Source organism: Chiloscyllium plagiosum, chromosome 18, assembly GCF_004010195.1.
Source record: "Chiloscyllium plagiosum isolate BGI_BamShark_2017 chromosome 18, ASM401019v2, whole genome shotgun sequence".
Classification (NCBI taxonomy): Eukaryota; Metazoa; Chordata; class Chondrichthyes; order Orectolobiformes; family Hemiscylliidae; genus Chiloscyllium; species Chiloscyllium plagiosum.
This window is the reverse complement of record NC_057727.1, coordinates 25,027,243-25,044,987: the sequence shown is the minus strand read 5'-3', so window position 1 is coordinate 25,044,987 and position 17,745 is coordinate 25,027,243. Positions and strand designations below refer to the sequence as shown.

The following is a 17,745-nucleotide window of genomic DNA, read 5'->3' as shown; positions in this document are numbered from 1 at the left end:
ACATGTTGGACTATAACCTGGTGTTGTGGGATTTTTTCCTTTTTTTCACTCCAGTCCAACACCGGCATCTCCAAATCAGAGCTAAAATGCATATTATTAACTACCTTGTGCATCTTGTGATGTATTTTGCAAATGTGATACAGGGGGTTGCATTTTTTACTTAACCTCTGTAGTTATTTGAATCCTAGTGTATCACAGTGGACAAGTAGTCTTGTTGTAAAACTAACTTAAGCAAGGGAGCAAAAACGTGGAGAATTTTGTTAGAATAATTCATCCAGTAAGCCCACTGGTTCAACAGTTTATCTCTTCCCTTCATTTTATATGTTGGAGTTATAGATCCTACGTTTGCTTCTCTCCTTGGGACCTTGAGGGAAACTCTCTAAAGATATGGAATAATGATCAATAAATCACCAAATGGATTACAGGAGTTTGAGCTTTTCAAGTAGTAGTCACAGAACGATTCTAGCTCAAAAAGATCTGTCAATTATATAAATGATGGGGCAGAATATCTATTGCATTTCTGTTTACAGTACACTATAGACCATGAGGGAGGAGCAGAATTAGGTTATTTGGTCCATATACACCCTTCAAAGTCATCAAGTTGCAGTATTCCTTTTCAGTGTTGGTCAAAAGGCAGCTTTGGAAACATTAAAGTCTGGAAGGCTTTACAGAGTAATTCCCAAAGTGTGGGTCCCTAGTAACTTAAGATAGAGTGATGGAATTAACACTGTAAAGGTGTAGAGGAGGCCAGAGCCAGGACATAAGAACAAGAGTAGACCATTTAAGCTTGTTCGGCCATTCCATTAGATCTCAGTTGATCTGTGCCTCACTCCATTTATCTATTTTTATATCTGTAGTAGGGCAAAAGGAAACAGTGGGGAAAGGGAGAAATTAAACTATTTAGATATTAATGCATAAAGTTGAAGATTCTGAACTTCAGGTCTTGGAGTCTCCATGGACAAAGTAGATTAATAAACCAAGGAAGAGGAGTGCTGTATGTTTTTATACAGAATGGAAATTGAGTAGCCGATTTAAATGAGGTGGTGTTGAAGGTGAGAAGCTAATCCAGGAAAGCTTTTGAATAAATGTATCTGAACAAACAAATTGGTGTGGGTTTCAGTGGTAGATTGGCAGAGATATTGGGAAAACTGGTGATATTACACAGATTGCAGTATGTAATGTTTGTGACGGAGAGGATGTGTGATATGACGTTAATTTGGGCATCTGTTGGAATCCACATGTTCAGATTAGTCATCTTCAACCTGAGAAAATGGCTAGAATGGAGCAGGAGTCATTTGTAAAGATGCAAAATTTGTGGTGGTCATTTTGAGGATAATGGCAGCAGGCATCTTTTTGTTTAGCTGAAGGAGTTTCTAGATCTTTCCAAGGTTGGAAATATGATCAGGCAGTTTTCAAAGGGCAGTACGAAGGCAGTTGTAGTGATGAACAGATGTAGATGTGTCATCTTGAACATGTGGAAAGTAGTCCCATGTTGCTAGTTTGTGTCATCAATAAATGGCATTTAGGACTAGGAAAGGAAGAACTATTGATTCTTGGAGAGCTGAGAAGATGACTGAGCTGAAGCAGAAGCCAATGCTGGAGTTGCTTTAGCTACAATTAGTTAGCTAAGAGCATAACTACCATAAAGCTGGACAACAAAGGAAATACTTTGGAAGTGGATGCTGTGAAAGCTACAGAGTGGTTGAGGACAAGGCTGATTGTAATCTATTATCCTACTGCACCACAGAATTGCATTAGTTAATTGGTTGAGGATAATCTAGGTTAATGCAGCAATACAAATACATTTGGGAGGAAATAATATGCAGGAAAGAAAGGGTGAAAATGCAATGATCTTTTGTAAAGATCTTCCATTTCATAAGAAGTGAAGTTGAGTAGATCAAGAAAGCTTCCTTAATTCCCCTCAAAAATCCTAGCTGGATTTTTCATGTCGTTAAATACTTGTATCTACACAGTATTTAATAGCTTACTCCAGCAAGGGAATAGGTACAGTTACTAACAGTGAAATTTGTACAAAATAACTTTTGTATGGCAGATCCTCATTGAATCGACCTTTGTTTGATCATTTTTCGTCTTTCTTGCTTCAAAGGCATTTAAAATATCCAATGTTTTCAGTTTCTTCAATTCCAAAAATTCCTTTGTAGAGCATCTGTCTTCCTTCCTTACCCCCAAGTTTACAAGCTATTACTAAACAGAAAGGTAACAACACATACTGTAGGCTGTTGCTTTGCTCTAACTTGATACCCTTCTTTTATTATGCCTTAAAACTGCTAATGGTGGGTTCCTGGGTGACAGGGCAAGATCAGTCGAACTTTGATTGAAAGGTATCTTCTGAACTAGCAAGGTTACTGATATTGGCTAATTCAATCTTCACAAAATGTCACCACCTTTATACTGCAATCAGAATCCTTATCAATACCTTGGTCCCTTCTGTCTATTTTCTAACATTCTCCTTATGTTCCCAACCTCAATATTAAACAGCCAGAATTCTAGCATTTAGATTCTGTTCTTGATTTTAATACCCATATACCCTATCTTGCAATCTTTCACATAGATGTTTTCCACAGTACCATCACTGTTCAAGCTCTTGCGGGCTTCATTATTACCCCCTCCCCACTTTAAAAGCTTTGGCTGAGTAGGCCTTACATTCTGGTTCAAACCTTTTTAAAATATCTGCAAAATCAATTTTGAAGTTTTTGATTCTTTCCTAACTCCTGAGAAGGTTTAGTGCGTTTTCTGGACTTCTGTGATATCCTTGGAGATGTTATGTCATATTTAAAATGTAAACGATGTCCCATTTGGTATTCTTAGGATAAAGTGCTCTGCAGGATGGAGGGGACAGCTACCAATCTCAGTTGAAAATTTTCTGGAAATGCTATATTTCAGGCTACAACGCTGGTGCTGAAGCTGTCCAAGAATAATGTTGAAAGCTTGGGTGCTGGAGCCTTGACCCCACTTGATTGTTTTAAGATGCAGATGACATGGTATTTACATTTGTTATGCATTTCTTAAAAAGTGAAGGCTAACTTGCATATACAGTGTGTCTTTTATGACAACCAACCATCCCTAAAGTGCCTTACAGTCAATGTAGGAGCCAATTACCGCAGACGCTGGAATCTTTGTTGGAAACAGCAAATGCTAGAGATCACAGCCGGTCAGACAGCATCCATGGAGAGAGCAAGCTAACATTAGGCATCAAGATGGCTCTGCTTCAGAACTGAAGTGAAGTGTGGAGGGTATGCTATAGTTTGGGGATAGTGAGTGTAGGGTGCTATTGGAGAAAAGACGTTGATAATTCACATTAAGTGATCGGATTGTGAGAATGGCAGAACAATGGTGTGTCTCCTGCCAGACTTGAAAGGACAGACAGTCCCACTGGGATGAGGGGCAGGGGAGAAGGGACATGATAAGAATGTAACAAGCTAAAAGAAAGAGTGGAAATGGGAGTTGGTTCACAATTTGAAGGTGTTAAACTCCATATTAAGTCCAGAAGGGTGTAAAGTGCCTAGTCTGAAGATGAGATGTTGTTCCTACAGTTTGCGCTATGGTTCACTGAAACACTACAGCATGCCAAGGTCAGACGTGTGGGGACATGAGCAGGGTGCTGTTAAAATAACCGGCTACAGGATCATGCTCATGCGTAGACCAGAGTTGTTTTGCAAAGTGGCCACCCAATCTGCATTTGGTTTATCCAATGCAGAATAGGCCACATTGGGTGCAGCAAATAAAATACACAAGATTGAGGAGGTTTAGATGAAATTCTGCTTCACCTGGAAAGACTGTTTAAGCCCTTGGATGGTGAGCAGGGAGGTGGTGAAGGGGCAGTTGTTGCACCTTCTGCAGTTACATGGGAAGGTGCCATGAGGAGGAGATTGGTTGTGGAATAAACTAGGGTGTGCGAGAAGGAATGAACCCTGTGAAATGCAGATGGGCAGAGAAGGGAAAATGGGTTAGGTGGTGGCATTCTGCTGGAGTTGACAGGCGTTTGAGGACCCTGTCAACCACAGTGGGTGGGAAACCGTGGTTAGGGAAGAAGCAAGCCATGTTAGCAGCGCTGTTTTAGAAGGTGACATCATCCGAACGTAGATGCAATGTAGGCAAAGGAATTGGGAGAATGGGTTGGGGCCCTTTCAGGACATGGGTGTGACAAGCTGTAGGGAAGGTAGCTATGGGAGTCAGTGGCTTTGTAGTGGATGGCAGTAGACAGTTTCATAGAATCCCTACAGTGTGGAAACAGACCACTAGGCCCAACAAGTCCACACCAATCCTCTGAAAAGTGACCCACCCAGACCCATTCCCCTACCCTACTGCACTACATTTACCCCTGACTAATGCACCTAACTTCACATCCCTGAACACTATGGGCAATTTAGCATAGCCAATTCACCTAACCTGCACAGCTTTGGATTATGGGAGAAAATCCATGCAGGCACGGGGAGAATGTGCACACTCTACACGGATAGTTGCCCGAGACGGGAACTGAACCCGAATCCCTGGCACTGCGAGGCAGCAGTGCTAACCACTAAGTTATCGTGCTGCCCTGGTTTATTACTTGAAATAGAGAGACAGGTCACAGAAAGGAAGGGGAGTGTGGGAAATGGGCAATGTGAAAGTTATAAAAGGGTGCAAAATGAGCAAAGTTTTCAAGGTCTTGGCAGGAGCATGAAGCGACACCGAAGGAGTCGTCAATGTATCAAGGAAAGAGTTGTAAGAGGGGGCCAGTGTAAAACTGGAACAAGGATTGTAACACACGCGCCATAAAGAGGCAGGTGGAACTGGGACCCATGTGGGTGGTCATAGCCACTCCTTTGACTTGGCAGAAATGAGTCAAATTAAAGGTGAAGTTGTTCAGTGAGAGAACAAGTTCAGCCAGGCGGAGGAGAATGGTGGTAGCTGAGGAGTGTACAGGCCTTTGGTCGAGGAAGAAGCCAAGTGCTCTCAGACCATCCTGGCGGGGAATAGAGGTATAGAGGGATTGGACAGTCATGGTGAACAGGAAGTAGTTAGGGCCAGGGAACTGGAAATTATCAATATGGTGGAGGGCATCAGCGGAATCATGGATGTAAGTGGACAAGTTGAGTGAGGATGGAGTCAAGGTAGGAGGTAATGAGCTCTGTGGGGTAGGAACTAGGCTAATACAATGGGCCTACCAGGGTAGTTTGATTTGCAGATTTTGGGAAGAAGGTAGAAGTGGACTGTCTAGGTGGGGAGACTATTAGGTTAGAAGCGGTGCGGAGGAAGATCTAAAGAAGTAATGAGGTCACTGACGGTCTTGGCAACAATGTTCAGATATGGGGTCATGGTCTGGGGGCAGAGGAAGATGTATTCAAGAGCTGGCATTGAGCCTCCGCAGAGAGGTGTGTAGTAGGAGACACACCATTGTTCTGCTATTCTCAAATTCCGATCGCTTAATCTGAACTATCAACATTGTTTCTCCATCGGTACTCTGTATTGGTGCAGTAACTGAGCTTCGCTTAGCAAATTTGTAAACCATCGGCTCCTGTAAACAACAAAATGACAGATGGTGAAATAATCTCTTTCTGTGCTATTGATTGAAGATTAGCTATTGGTTAAGACACTGGAGATAACTCCACTGTACTTTAAAGTGGTGTTATGAAATTTTTAATAGCCACCTGAGGGCTCAGAGCACAGCATCTCCAGCTGTGCACTTAATACTGCGCTTGATTGTCAGCCTTGATTATTTTGAAGATCATGAAAACTCTGAGACATAATCCTTAGTGGTAGTATCTGTAAATGAAGCAGGAGATAATAATTGTTACATGATTTTGCATGGGAGTTAATGAATTAGCCAGTCAAGTTCACAGAGGCTAGCATTTACGGGGACAGAGAAAAATGCTTGTTTTTCTGAGCAAGGTTACTCTTTCGTACTTCACTTAATGCTTTACAAAAAATATTTGTATGGTTTTCAAGTTGGACTGATCAGATATTTTTTCACTTTAATTTCTGTTGTCATGTGACAGCATGCACTTTCCTTCATTGGTCCAGACTTGAACTCGAGGGACAGGATTTTTCAGTTGCCAGGTTACTGCCCTGCTACCTGGGGAGAAAACGGGGAACACATCCCTACAGTTCCTGGCTGCCATGAAGCCATTTAAATAATCCACAGAACATGCATTACCTAAATTCAAGACTTCTGCCCCCACGTGGGGACGAAGTCCCACGTTTGAGATCTCCCAGGATTTCCAGATTTGAGCAACAAGCACTGCTGGGACAACAGAAATACCCGAGAAGAGGTGGCTAGGAAGGTCAGACTTCAGACTGATGAAGGCAAATTCAGGTTTTAATTGGATCTGGCTGGCTACCCACCTGAGTTGAACCACAACCTTTCTCTGGTAATAGTGTTGCATTTTATGTAAATCCCTGTCTTCAAACCCATGGATAGAAGACTGTTTAAAATTTCACCCCAGACCTTGCAAGTACAGGAGGATTGTTTCAATGCATTAACCATCTTATCTCCTGAATATTTTGCCTTCTCATCTAAAGATTCTTTGTCCTGCGTGAGCAGTTTTTAACCAATTGTTCAGCAAAACTGATTGAAGGGATTATTATTGCTTCCCAAATGATCAGAGGATCTTCGTACAATATTCTAGCTATACAGTGATACTGTGATATTTTAACAATACTTGAGTTATAAGATTTAAATCCGAAAACAAATTATTTGCAATGCCAGTGGTGCTGTTATACAACTGTGCTTGCCATTGACATTTTAAACCTTTCTATTAATTGTGAAATATCTTCTAACAAGGATGAAAATGAGTAACTCTTGTTCTGTTACAGCTGCATTTTCATTTCTAGACCTACAATTAGTTCTATTAACTAGATTAATCCTGAAACCCAATCAAGACTGTGCTTCATGAATCATGTTACACCTGAAATATTTAAGTAGCCTCCATTGTAAATTTTTCATATGCATTTAACTTTGATGGCAAGGACCACATTTTACACATCGAAAGGATCTATTCATTTTTGTTGCTGTCTCTTCTGACCATGAAGTGACCTTGTTAAGGTAAGCTTTTGGTATTGATTGCTAATAATTTTGCAGTTTTCTTTCTAAATGTCTCTAGTTGATTTGTAAGTCTTTGAATTGAAAGGAAATTCTTAAATTTGAGTGGCACATCAAAAGTGCCAGTTTCACATATCAATAATTTGAAGAAGCCATAATACAACTGAAATGTATATATTACTGTACAATAATCAATCTTGTGGAAAATTTTAAGCATTCAATTAACAAATCATCTCTTGGCTGGAGTTTTTTCTTATGGCCTTTATTAATGGTGTACTTATTTGTACTAACTGCACTGTACCTGTGAAAACAAAACATTACAACATTGTGTTTGAGTGTGTCTATGAAAAGTATAACAGACACATCAATTTTTGTGATTATTACTATAGAATCAATGGGCCTTACTTTCATGGTGAAAATTCCATAAAGTCTTCCCACTGACTAATCTTTTGTCATTGGGACAATGAAAGCACTTAATGGTAGCAAAAATAATTTATCTTTTTTTGGTCAGGAACCATAATAATTGAGCTTGTTCCTTGAGTTTTTTTAACATGATGCCAAACATTTAGTAAGCTGTCTACATTACTGTTCTTCACACATCTATTCTGTTTGTGTGCAGAATCAACTCTCTTTGGTCATCTTGCACGAAGCAGCTGATTTAGTAGGATGCATTCCAATCATAACAAGTTCTCTGTTTTATTTCTGCTTGCTTTGTGAATCAGTAAAGGGACATCAAGAAAACAATTAAATGTGTGACTAAAATCTCTGGTTATAATATTAGACAGTCACATGCAAGTTGATTATCAATGTAGTCATCACAAATGAACTAATCACTTGGCATTGAACTAATAATGTGTTCAGTACAAAATAGCATACCAGAGATTCAAAAATGATCAATCTGAATACGTTGTTAATAGGGAAAGAAGTGGAGCAAAGGAGGTGTGCTATACATTGTTCAAATCTGATGCAATAGTACGTCTTTTAAAGTAAAGTTGAATGGAACATTGACCTTTATTTCAGGGGAATTGGAGTTCAAAATGTGAATGGATGTAATGCTTCAATTACAGAAAAATTGATCAAACCTAATTTGAAGGACTGCAATTGGAAACCGTACATTAATGAGGCAATATTAGTTGTGGAAAGGGTATAGCAGAGACCAAAAGGGTAACATAGGCTGCATAAACTTGTTTCTAATTAGTTTAATTTAGAAGGTTAAGGGCTAATCAAGGTGTAAAAAAAAATTACAATACCAATTCAGATATAAATGATTTGTTAGGTATAAAATCAGGAAGATTTTGGGGTAATTAATGTTCTTCCAAACTAACTGCAAGAGGTAGTGCAAAGAAGTGCACCCAAGCTAATCTAATATGAAGCCAGTGGTGTCTTAAAAAGGTTGAAAAGTCAGGAGTTGTTTTATCTACAAAAGAGTTGGCTGAGAGAAAACCTAAATATTCTTAACAAATGGAGAAGTTGAATCCCATTTAGAGCTAAGGGACCTGTGAGGGCGGAGTATGAGTAGATCAGATTCAGTTACTGAAATAGAGGTTAGTGAATGCATGAAATAATTCTGTCAGTGGAACCAGATGCTGTCAAAACATTAGATAGTAGTTTGAGGGCATAAGCAACTGAGAGATATTTGCCATTGAATCCAAATATGCTGACTACATTTTTTTTAAATGTATCTCTGTACTACATTATATACAAATGGTATAACTTGCCAGCTTGTAAGTCAAAAGTTGTGGAAGCTGGAAATCTGAAATGAACAGGAAACAGCCTGAAAGTAGTGTTTCAGGATGATGACTTGCTCGAGAGTTCAGTTTTTTTGGACTTTTTTTTTACCATAACTCCAAGTTAGGAGGTCTTTTTAGTAATAAGAATCACTTATAAAATCATAGAGATGTACAGCACGAAAACAGACCCTTCAGTCCAACCCATCCATGCCGACCAGATATTCCAACCCAATCTAGTCCACCTGCCAGCACCTGGCCCATATCCCTCCAAATCCTTCCTATTCATCTACCCATCCAGATGCCTTTTTAAAGTTTGCAATTACGCTGGCCTCCACTATTTCCTCTGGCAGCTCATTCCATACATATACCTCCCTCTGTGTGAAAAAGTTGCCTTTTAGGTCTCTTTTATATCATTTCACTCTCACCCTAAACCTATGCCCTCTCGTTCTGGACCACCCCATTTGTCCTATCGATGCCTGCCATGATTTTGTAAACCTGAGATCACCCCTCAGCCTCTAACATACCAGGGAAAACGGCCTCTGCCTATTCAACCTCCCTATAAATTAAATCCTCCAACCCTGGCAATATCCTTGTAAATATTTTTTGAACCTTTTTTAATTTTCTAATAGGAAGGAGACCAGAATTGCATGCAATATTCCAAAAGTGGCCTAACCAATGTCCTGTATAGCTGCAACATGGCCTCCCAACTCTTGTACTCAGTACTCTGACCAATAAACAAAAGCATACCAAACGCCTTCACTATCTGTGACTCCACTTTCAAGAACCTGCACTCCAAGGTCTCTTTGTTCAGCAACACTCCCTAGGATCTTACCATTAAGTGTATAAATCCTGCTAAGATTTGCTTTCCCAAAATGCAGCACCTTGCATTTATCTGAATTAAACTCCATCTGCCACTTCTCAGCCCATTGACCCATCTGGTCCAGATCCGATTGTAATCTAAGGTAACCCTCTTCGCTGTCCACTGCACCTCCAATTTTGGTGTCATCTGCAAACTTACTAACTATACCTCTTTGCTCACATCCAAATCATTTTTGTAAATGACAAAAAGTACTGGACCCTGCACCGATCCTTGTGGCACTCCACTGGTCACATGACTCCAGTCTGGAAAACAACCCTCCACCACTACCCTCTGTCTTCTACCTTTGAGCCAGTTCTGTATCCAACTGTGTAGTTCTCCTTGTATTCCATGGGATCTAACCTTGCTAATCAGTCTCCCAAGGGGAACCTTGTCAAACGCCTTACTGAAGTCCATCAATCCTCTTTGTTACTTCAAAGTAGAGATGTGATTTCCCATGCACAAACCCATGTTATCTATTCCTAATCAGTCCTTGCCTTTCCAAATACATGTACATCCTGTCCCTCAGGATTCCCTCCAAAACCTTGCCCACCACCGACGCCAGGCTCACTGGTCTACAGTTCCCTGGCTTGCACCATGTTAGCCAACTTTCAGTCTTCCAGGACCTTACCGGTGACTATCGATGATATAAATATCTCAGTAAGGGGCCCAGCAATCACTTCTCTAGCATCCTACAGAGTTGTAGGGTACACCTGATCAGGTCCTGGGGATTATCCACTTTTATGCGTTTCAAGGTATCCAGCACTTCCTCCTGTGTAATATGAACATTTTCAAGATGTGTATTCAGTGGAGATGCCTGCTATAAATATAGAAATGTAGAAAATAAGAATAGGTGGCCATTTGGCCCATCAGTCCTGTTCTGCCATTCAATATGATAATGGCTGTTCACCCAACTCACCCACCCTGTTTCAACATTCTCCCCTACCCTTTAATTGCTGTTCCACTGAGTTCAATTGTGTGTCACTTTATTTTATTAAATCTAATAGTATTACAGGACACAACTAGATATTATTATCTAGTTTTTTATTATGTGATTTTATTATCACGTATTCAAGTAAAGAAGTACAATAGAAAGTATATAATTATGCCCCGCATGGTGCCAACTGATGTACAAAGTAGTTAAAAGAAACAAAGTTTAAAAGGTTAAGCATTACCTTCATTGAATAAATATAAAAGGAAAGAAATAAGGTAATAGCTAACATTAAAGTCATTCTTAATATAAACAGGAAAAATAAAGGAATAAGGTTGAAAGTTCAACAATCATTGAGTCCTCTGATTTAGCTCATGTTCTGACAATACCGCTGCAGATATGAGGGCACCTTCCTGTTCACTCACTCTGGCTGTGTTGGGCCTCAATGCTACTGCTCCTGCTGAAGCTGCCACTTCCCGATTTCCTCCTCCTGCCTTCAGAAAGGACCCACTCGAATGCCAAGATACCACCATTCCAGGCCAAGAAGCCATCATGAACGCTGAGACACCAGGCCGAGACACTGCCATGCTGGGCTGAGCGACCACCACAGCAGGGCCGGGCCAAATGGATGCCTTGCTGGGTCTGCACTGAGGCCAGAAGTTTAGAAATAGAACAGAGAAAGAAAAAGAGAAAACATGGTAGAGAAGAAAATATATTTTTGTACTCTCTCAGGAAATAAAATTCATTGGAATAAAAGTCAAAACCATTTACTACTTGTTCCGGGTCACCAGAAAGTTTTACAGATGTAGCTGGTGGTGACTGTATTCAGTAATGTCAGCCTACTTGAATTGTTTTTGTTCAGATATATCGGTGTTTGTGTTGAATCTGTGGTATATTTTCTTTCAAGCTATCTATACTTAAGTTTCTTTCTAAAAGCACTCTATGTATGCTCCATACAGTGTTGACCTTTCTGTCCTGGTGCATGTGAGGATGAATCAAGGTTATTCACAAAATTTTTCCAGTGTGAAATTATACATGCTTTCAAACCAGATGACATCAAGATTAGATATCTGCAGAGGCACCAAAGCATCAATTCAAATCTACATATTATTTTGAGCCGTTAAGAATTAGGCATGCATTTAAATGTATTTTATGCTTATCAATTTTGATACACATTTCTCAATATTTATTTAAAATTCAACAGTTCCTTTGAAGTCATCACTGATAGATGTACCAAAGAGACATGGATGGTTAACAAAAAAAAACTTCATGTTCATGTGGCTGTCTAGCGCAACTGAAGCACACTTGTTTTCAAAAAAAAAAAATCTGAGGAGGTTGAGCTTCGCCCTTAAAATGTGCCATGGCCCGAACTGTCTGACAATATCCTGGTGAACTGTCTCCTGAATTCAGGAAGATCATGTGATTGTGCATAACCGGTAATCTGACATTTTTTGTTCAAAGCCTGGTCATTCTGCACTTATATCTTGGTCAAGTGAGAACATTCTGTAGGTCCTTGAGAGCAATGGCTATGGGAGTGGTGAAGTGCTGGATCAAAGACCAAGTGCACCTGAGGTCTAATTATGTAGAACTATACACTTTGCTTTACATTGAGACTTTTGAATTATGTTTTTTTTAATTGTTTCTCTGGTTAGTCTCTGGTGATTAACAAACTGCCATCTATAAGGCATTTCATACATCTCAGAATATCTTTTATTGGCTGCCTGACTTGAAATTGAATGAAAGATAACTTGGAGATGCCTTTTTATTTCTCTGTAGTAATAAAAAAGTAAATTCAAAATCAATTGAGTAATAATCCTGCCCAGAAATTAAAAGGTTTTGGCTCACTTGAGATACTTCAGCTTCCACAACAAAGATTCACGTAATAGGTTACATCCTAATGGATATGGATTTGATTTACTTTTAAAGTATGCTATTCATCTGCTATTTTTTTTTAAAGAAATTATGAATGATTTTTAGCTCCTTAGATCCAGGCTAAGAATGAAGCAATCTTCTTTATTGTACTTGGTGAAAATAAATCTTTTGTTCTGGAGTTTGGAAAGAAAATAATTATTGAACATTAACAGAAACAGAAGGAGGCCATTAAGCCTCCCAAACCCCTTCAGTATTAAGTAAGATCGCGGTTGATCTGTACTCTAACTCCACATTTTGGCCTGTATCTTTTAATATATGATGTGGAGGAGCCGGTGCTGAACTGGGTGGACTAAGTTTAAAAATCACACAACACCCAGGTTATAGTCCAATATACTAGCTTTCAGAGCGCTGCTACATCAGGTAACTATGGGGCAGGATCATAAGATGCGGAATTTATAGCAAAAGTTCAGTGTTATACAATTAAAACAATATATTGAACACACCGAGATTGCTGTTATGTCTTTCATCTTTTAGACTTGGTTGCAGGTTTTGACTTGTTGATATGTAAATCCCAGAACTACTTAGAGTCATAGAGATGTACAGCATGGAAACAGACCATCCGGTCCAACCTGTCCATGCCAACCAGATATTCCAACCTAACATAGTCCCACCTGCCAGCACCTGGCCCACATCCCTCTAAACCCTTCCTATTCATATGTCCATCCAAATGCCTCTTAAATGTTGCAATTGTACCAGCCTCCACCACATCCTCTGGCAGCTCATTCCATACACGTACCACCCTCTGTGTGAAAAAGTTGCCCCTTAGGTCCCTTTTATATCTTTCCCATCTCACCCTAAACCTATGCCTTCTAGTTCTGCACTCCCAACCCCAGGGAAAAGACTTTATCTATTTATCCTATCCATGCCCCTCATAATTTTGTAAACCTTTATAAGGTCACCCATCAGCCTCCGACGCTCCAGGGAAAACAGCCCCAGCCTGTTCAGCCTCTCTCTGTAGCTCAAATTCTCCATCCCTGGCAACATCCTTGTAAATCTTTTCTGAACCTTTCAAGTTTCACAACATCTTTCTGATAGGAAAGAGACCAGAATTGCACGCAATATTCCAACAGTGGCCTAACCAATGTCCTGTACAGCCGCAACATGACCTCCCAACTCCTGTACTCAATACTGTGACCAATAAAGGCAAGCATACCAAATGCCGCCTTCACTATCCTATCTACCTGTGACTCCACTTTCAAGGAGCTATGAACCTGCACTCCAAGGTCTCTTTGTTCTGTACCTCTTATGCTCGCATCCAAATCATTTATGTAAATGACAAAAAGTAGAGGGCCCAGCACCGATCCTAGTGGTACTCCACTGGTCACATGCCTCCAGTCTGAAAAACAACTCTCCTCCACCACCACCCTCTGTCTTCTACCTTTGAGCCAGTTCTGTATCCAAATGGCTAGTTCTCCCTGTATTCCATGAGATCTAACCTTGCTAATCAATCTCCCATGGGGAGCCTTGTCGAACGCCTTATTGAAGTCCATATAGATCACATCTACTTTTTAAGTCGTATATTTTCTAAATAACTTAAGGTTTTATTAAAAATAAAAGTGACATCTCAGCTCAGCCAATGCATTAAAGGCATGAGGTTGGAGCTGGTCTGTATCCCAGTCTTGAGTTAGACTAGTTCTATTTCCAAAGTGGGAATTTATAAAATGTTATATGGATTGACTCCCCTCCCCCCCAACCTGCAGGTTGTGTGATTTTTGAACAAAAATAGAATATATCTATAAATACAATCTGCAAATGCAAATTCACCCCATAGACATGTGTATGTGTGTGAGCACGTGCACGAGAGGGAGAGAGTGTTTGCGCATTTAGTAGTGTGTGCGTGAGTGTGATAGTACAAATCTGAGAGAGGGTGAGTGTGGGGGATGTGTGTGTGTCAGAGAGCATGTGTATGAGAGAGGGTCTGCATGTGTGTAAGAGTATGTAAGAGTGAGAGAGTGAGGGTGTATAGTGTAGTGAGGTCACCTGTAGTGTGGTAGGTCCCGGTTGAGGCCATCCCCATAGGTACCGAACTTGGCTATCAGCCTCTGCTCAGCCACTCTGCGTTGTTGCATATCCCGAAGTCCGCTTTGGAGGATGGCCACCCGAAGATCCGAGGCTGAATATCCCTGACCGTGTTCCCTGACTGGGAAAGAATATCTCTGTCTGACAGTTTGTTGCACAGTGACCATTCATCTGTTGTCGCAGCGTCTGCTTGGTCTCACCAATGTACCATGCCTAAAGGCATCCTTGCCTGCAACGTATGAGATAGACAGACAATGTTGGCTGAGTCACATGAGTAACTGCCATGTACATTGTGGGTGGTGTCCCCAGGTGTAATGGTGGTATCCATGTCGAAACTGACATGTCTTGCAGTGGTTGACATGACAGGGTTGTATGGTGTTGTGGTCGCTGTCCTGAAGGCTGGGCAGTTTGCTGCGAATAATGGTCTGTTCAAGATTTGGTGGTTGTTTAAAGGCAAGAAGTGGAGGCATAGGAAAAGTCTTGGTGAGGCCTTCATTCTCATTGATAATGTGTTGCAGGCTGCGAAGCACATGATGTCGCTTCTCCGCTCCTTGGGAGTACTGGACATTCTCTCATATATTTCATTAACAAAAACGTATCAATCTCAGATTAAAATTGAATAATTCATCAGGCATCAATAGCTGTTTGAAAAATGTTTTAAGTTCTGTTGTTTGGCGTGTAGGAGTGTTCCCTAAATTCATTGAAAGTTCTGGTTCTAATTGTTAGATTATGCTGTCTAGTCTAAGTGTTATTATGGAGCTGAAATAGTTGCTATCCACTCTATCTGTTCACTTTAATATGTTGAAAACCTTGATCAAAACACTCCTTAAATCTAAATTCCAAGGACACAGCTTCAGTTTATGTAACGTCTCCTTATAATTTAAACCTTGGAGTATACATATAATTGTGGTAAACCTATATTGCAATACCCCTTATCAATATATCCAAATGTATTGCAGAAGTATTTGACATCATAAAGATATCAGAAATTGCTCAAAATGTTAGTTCTGTAATTACTGGTTTAGTAATCATAGCTTCTATGATTACTGTGCCTTTGATTCTGTAAATACATTGAGTCCTTGTTTAAGTCAAATAGTTTTAAGTTGTTCCACTACCATATCGACTTTTTTTTAATAAGTCCCATATTTGCATTTAGCATCAGGCATTTATTTTTATTTCATTTTGCAATGCAATTGTAGAGTCAAGTGAACAATTACTCATTTTGAATTTGTTTCTTCTGACCCTCCTCTACTCTCCTGACTTTCCGTCTTACCGTCCCACTTGTGCACTGCCTCTCCGTCTTGAGACTTACCTCTGCAACTCAATGCTACACTTCCTTTTTCTTTCTGCTCATCTCATGAGTCTTTGCTCATAGCAAGGTTTCAAGAGAGGGTGGCTGAGCACAATTGGTAGTGACGAGGAGCATCAAGGAGCAAGAGAGGTGAAGGGTAACAATAATAATTATCTTTATAACACCACTAAATATTCACTTGTCCCTGAGTGCACCAGTTCTATTATTGAAGAGTTTATGGGCATCTTTAGTAGGGAACTAATGAATAGGTACCTGAGTGTCATGTCTATTTGCAATGACTAATGCAACATAACCTGTGAAGGGACTGGCTATCTCTGACAGATTCTCAAGTTTAACTGCACATGACTGTGTAAGGGTTTGCTTTGGGAACTCAGGATTTTACAGTTTACATTAATGACTTGGATGAGAGGAATGAAGTCATTGTAGTGAAATTGGCAGATGAAACAACGCTGGGTAGGAAGTTATGTTGGGACAAGGACCTAGGGAGGTTGCAGACAGGTTGAGTGAGTCCACAAAAATCTGGCAAATGACATTTTCTGACATTAAACTTGAAATTTTCACTTTGAGAAGAAGAATACAAAAGCAGAATATTAAATGGAGAATGTACTTCAGAATTCTGTAGCCAATGGGATCCAGTTATTCAAGTGCATAGGCCATAAAAGTTAGTATGCAGATACAGCAAGTAATGTTTTATTATCCACTCTCTCCACCTATCCTGCTAGATGTAATGATGTAGGCATATATGCAACAAAGTCTCACTGCTTCTGTGCATCCTTTGGAATAGTACCATTTGTACTGTCTCTCCATGCCCTGTTTTCTCAAAATGTATCCTCTTGCACTTCTCTGCACTGAACATCATCTGTCACCTGTCAGCTTACTTCATCAACTTATCAATTTCCTTTGAAGTTCCATATGTCGTCATCCTCAGTTCATAATGTCTTCAAATGTTCTCATCTACAAACTTGGAAATTGTCCTCTGTGCTGCAAGATCTAGTTGAATCCGTATAAAGCAGGAACACTAAGGCTCCCAGTACACAGGGGTACTCCACTGCACACCTTCTCCAACCCTGAAAAATATCCATTAACCATTGCTGTCTGCTTCCTACCACACACCCAATTTTGTATCCAATTTTCAAAAGTCTCCCTTTATTTGACAAGCTATGACCTCACAAGTCTGTTCTGTGGCATGGTGTCAGATGCTATTTGGAAGTCCATGTACACCACATCAACTCTCTCTAGTACTACTAGAAAGCGCTCGTGCAAGTTAGTTGAACAGGACTTTTCCTAAAGAAATCCATATTGATTGTCTCTAATAAATCCATTCCTGTCCATGTGACTGAATTAATCTTGTATTATTGTTGTAAAAGTTTCTCCAATACCCAAGTTAAGCCAACTGATCTGTAATTGCTAGGCTTATGTTACAATTTGTTTTCTAACCAGGCATAGTGTTCTCAATTCTCTAACTTTCTGGCACCAGCACTAAATCAAAGGAAGACTGACAGACAGTGGATACTACCTCTTCAATTTCAATTTTCACTTCCTACAATATCCTTGATTTGGAGATGCCGGTGTTGGACTGGGGTGTACAAAGTTAAAAATCACACAACACCAGGTTATAGTCCAACAGGTTTAATTGGAAGCACACTAGCTTTCGGAGCGACGCTCCTTCATCAGGTGATTGTGGAGGGCTCGATCGTAACACAGAATTTATAGCAAAAATTTGCAGTGTGATGTAACTGAAATTATACATTGAAAAATTGATTGTCTGTTAAGCCTTTCATCTGTTAGAATACAGTGATAGTTTCACTTCTTTCATATGTAAATCACAAAACTCTTTTTTTTAAAGTTGCATTCTCAGGTTAGCTGTTAACAATGGGTGATAGCTAGACAATATGTTGAAGGTGTTAGCACCCTGTGTTCTCT

At 40.1% G+C, this 17,745-nt stretch overlaps 1 protein-coding gene across 4 annotated transcripts in view; it reads left to right on the top strand.

The window, feature by feature from the left end:
* Positions 1 to 17,745, top strand: part of iqsec1b (IQ motif and Sec7 domain ArfGEF 1b) — a 489,188-nt gene that overhangs the window by 258,682 nt on the left and 212,761 nt on the right. The gene's annotated exons all lie outside the window — the stretch shown is intronic.